Source organism: Phoca vitulina, unplaced genomic scaffold, assembly GCF_004348235.1.
Source record: "Phoca vitulina isolate PV1807 unplaced genomic scaffold, GSC_HSeal_1.0 scaffold135, whole genome shotgun sequence".
NCBI classification, from domain to species: Eukaryota; Metazoa; Chordata; class Mammalia; order Carnivora; family Phocidae; genus Phoca; species Phoca vitulina.
The window spans coordinates 92211-96784 of NW_022589838.1; the positions used below are offsets into that span (position 1 = coordinate 92211).

The following is a 4574-nucleotide window of genomic DNA, read 5'->3' on the forward strand; positions in this document are numbered from 1 at the left end:
TTCCAATGTGCCTCTTTCATATACAGTACAATATAAATGATACTCCCCGGAGCTGTCTGCAGCCTCATTGTTTTACATATTTAAATGAACTTGGCTTTCCTGCTAAACAACTGTATACTTTAATGTCCCTCATTTTTTATTTCAAATTAGTCTTTTTAAAGAAGAAAGGCAAATATTCTTTGTAAATGTATTTAGTATTATTTTTTAACAGGCTTTAATTCAGTTCATTTTTCTTGTATAAAACTATGTGGTGGCCACATCTGGAGCCTGGGTCCGTGTGGGTCTTTACAAGATGGTCAGTGAATTCCTGATAGGGAGACTTGGTGGACGCAGTCTCTTTCCAGAGGTCATAGGTGAGATAGCCGTAGGTCTTGGAAATGGCATCAAAAGTGGCCGTGGTGAAGTTGCCTAGGGTGGCAGTGCAGCCCCGGGCCGGGGTGTAGCAGGTGTCAATACCGGCCATCATCAGGAGCTTCTTGGGCAGTGCGTCTGGGGGCAGGGATGAGGCGCACCAGCACAGAGCCACAGTGGCCAGTCACCTTGCATAGGATGGTATGGGGCTTGCTGATCTTGTTTCCCCACTTGCTTGGCCCCACAGGGACGACGGAAAGCTTGGCCAGGAGGATGGCCCCACAGATGGCAATGGCTACCTCCCCTGGAGTACTTAACACCCAGACCAAGGTGTCTATTGTAATCTCCCATGGCAACAAATGCCCTGAACCTGGTCCGTTGGCTGGCTCGTGCCTGCTTTTGCACAGGCAGACTCTTCAAAACCTCATCCTGGAGGGATGGCCTCCAGTTAAAAGACAATGATCTCAGAGTCCTTGATGGGCAGGGAGAAGAGACAGATCTCCTCCAGGGACTTGATCTTCATGCCCTTGACCAGGTGGCCCAGCTTGATGATGGGTATCCACTCCTTGTCCTCAGCCTTGCCTCCACGAGCTCCACACCTTAGCCCTGGCCCCAGTGCTGCTGCCAAAGCCTCCTTGGAGGCCAAGCCGGCCTCCCATTCCAGGGCCCTGGGCCCTCCAGGCCCTCCCACAGCACCGATGTCATCCCCCATTTGGTGTTTTCTTGAAGCAGATAACAAATATTCTTTGTAAATTTTAATTATGTGTCTTTTCCACTATCATCTCAATAGTATGCTCAGGACTGCAAGCTACAGAAATGCTGAGACCAACAAATGATTATGTAGGATGGTTATAGTTACATAAGAATATAAGAATATGCACTGTGGTAGGTCATGCAACATTTTTCTCACATGGCTCAGTTGTTTCTAGAACTATTTCCACAATCACATTAAACTCAGTACGCTTAACACAGAACTGATCCTCCTCCTCACCCCAAAGAGCGACTCCTAATGACCTATCCTTTTTCTAGTAACTGGTCCCAGGTACACAAAGTTTAAAAAGTTCATTGACATCTTCTCAACCTCCAGCTAACCCACAAATTCAATCAATTCCTCCCTCTTGATGCATTTCAAATCCACCTTTGAATTTCTTCTTTACCTGCCAGCATCCTAAACAAGGTTCATGTTACAATAGTCTGTTTGGCTTCTTTAATTATAACACTTTAACACAAAAAAGTAAACACTTTTATTTCCCACACCAAAGTTTATCCCTACCCCATTCTCTGGGACTAATTTTTGTCCAGGAGGAATGTTCGTAGTCAAGCCAGTAAGTGGCCTGAGTCCTCACTAACTGGATCCCTTTCCCTGTTCTCTATTCATATTTGATTATATTCTGCCACTGTTCCTGTAGCCTCTCTTCTAACTTCAATGACTTTTCATACATCCTAGTTGCCTAGAGTCTGGTTCTCCAGAACACACCATCAGATCTCCCCCACTGAATGCAACTGCTTGAGCCCCTGCTGTCTCTGAAGGGCTTAAGTTGACGCCAAGCACCAGTAGCCATCTGCCTTGATCTTGTAATTGATTTGGATTCTAACATGACCTCCCTCAGTTTCAGTTCAGTCTTTGTTTAACCTTAGAAAAAATATCTGAGTCTTGTTCCATATTCAGAACACCGACCTTGGCGTCAGCCTACAGATGTTCCCAGGTCACTTGAATAACATAGAGCTATTACTAAAAAGAATAATTAAAGAAAGCAGGCATGTTTAAAACAAATGGCCCCATGGGAAGGCTAAACAGATAGGGAAAAAAAAAAAAACCCCAGCAGTTTTCACTTTCCTGAAAAAGGCATTTCTCATGATTCAACCATTAAAATCAGTCAACCAAATGCTTTCATTTATAAATGTCATAAATGTGCAAATTTTTACTTCAAAGTAAGTGCTTAAAACAATATTGCTAATTGAAAACTGAAAATGTCAACACTTTCCATTGTATTTTATTATTTGAAACCATTAGTATTTTATGTCAGATACATAAATAAAACAATGGGAAACTTTTCATTTCTAAGGTGAAACTTGAAAATCACACAGAATTTAATCATGCCTGCAAGAATACTTGTTGGAAAATTGACCTCAAATATCATAAAAGCTCTCTAATCTGACTCTTGGAGGTTTGTGCTACTTGCGTTTTCTTCTGAGTGGCAGAAATGGAAAGTCTTCTCTAATAATTATCAATGATGACAGAAGATGTCGTTAGTGCCAGGCTCTCTACAGCAGAGGGAAAAGCATGTAGCTGCTCAGATGGGTATTCACTAGCACTACAGAATAGAAAGTCAAGGAGCTGACAGCCAAGTAACCCTAGTGTTTGAATAAAACTCTATGCTTCGAATGATGTTTTTCCTGAAATGTCAAACGTTTATGATTTACAAATTGGTTTCCCCCAAGAGTAATTGAAGGCTATTAGGTAATGATTCTGCATGTGTTCAAAGCTTCTCATACAGTCTTAATGAATACTCCCACCTCTCAATAGCCTTTTGCATTAGCTGAATCCTCTGGCCAGTCAAGCCAACCTGTGGCTGTCCAGCTCATTAGAGCCAGGGAAATTGATTCTGAGGGAATTGTTGTATTCAGGGTGCTCTGAAGAGCTTCCTGTCCAAAGGCAGACCAATCCTTGAGGGAAAGCCAAGAGTCAAAGCCAGGTAGACCAGAAAGAAGCCTGACATCCAAAGAGAGAAGCAGTGTCACTGACAGAAGAGACGGAGCCAAGAGTCAGAAGCCAGATGGATATTTGGTTGAATGGGATCAAACGGGAAGCAAACAAGACAGCTTTGGCATAAATGCCTTCCAGGGAAGGCAAGATCAACATGGTGCTCTCCCAGCTCTCTGGCTGATACGTGTAGAAAAGGCACTGCAGCAGTACCTTTCCATATAAGATGCTCCATTTAGATCATTACTTATGGAGAGCAGGTTACTAACAAAAAAAGAACACTGCCCCTTCCAGTAATTAAAGTCAGAATTTGTTTAAAGAATTAAAGATGAATCAATTAAAAAACACAATACAATCTATTTTATCCAAGACTCCATTGACTAACATTCTCTATTAATTGATTCATCTACACATCCATAATGCAATTATAACAGATGGTTGTAAGAAAGACCCTCAGGGTTTACAGCATTCTGAAGTACTTTCTTAGTGATGAACAAATTATATTTTGAAGGGCTTGGAAGTCAACTATAATCTGTTTTTTTCTAAAATGAGAAATTAACTCAATTAGACATTTTAACTACCTACTTATGATACACAATTGAATGATAGATACGGTACGTTTCTTAATCAGAGTATTTTATTAATCACACCATGCCAGACAACAGAAAGTTTTCTGACTAGACAAAAACATAAAGATAACACTAAACTTGAGAAATAATGCTTCTTTTCTGCTCTAAAACTAGAAAATTAATAACTGACCTGTATTAAACATATACTAAGTTCCTGGTACTATTTTAAATACTTAACATGCATTGCCTCCTTTAATCCAAATACCAGTCCATTTTAGTATTTACTATATCATAATTGAACACTGTGGTTTAGAGGTGTTGAATAACCTGGTCAAGTTCATGCAGCAGGTAAATAAAGGATCTATCATTCTCAATCTACAGATAGGCAGGTAGCAGATACACACAGAGGGGTAAGAGGATACAGAAAAAGAAATATTCCTGCCCATTCCTCCATTTTTGAAATGGCAAACTACATCACACTCAATTTATAATTGAGAAACTGGGACTTCAAGAGAGATTAAAAGTCTTAGCTAGGGTAAAGAATGGAAATGGAATTCATTCTTGGCCTTTTAGGTTAAACTAAAAATGAAATATGAGGTACATATAATAAAATATGAAATATATGGAATTCCCAATGCTTCAACATTTTTGACATACAAAAATGGTACTCTCATACGATTCAATCGACTACAGTCTTCTACAAAGCACTTAAAAGCACAATTATAAATATTAGAAGTCATATCACCCATACTGCCACTCCCTGTGAAATCCCTAATTTGGTACTGATATCTAAATGACTCGTTTAGGCATGCACATAATACTAAAATTTTAAATTTGGAAAGTATCAATTACTACAATGGTTTGATTCAAGTAGTAACTTAGTAACAATGTTTAAAATAACCTTAACATTTTTACCTAAAACTTTCAAAATATTTTAAAACCAATACTTT

The 4574-nt window shown here is 39.6% G+C and overlaps 1 pseudogene; it reads right to left on the reverse strand.

The window, feature by feature from the left end:
• Positions 1-243: 243 nt before the first annotated feature.
• Positions 244-1063, reverse strand: LOC116628856 (annotated as a pseudogene).
• Positions 1064-4574: the final 3511 nt, after the last annotated feature.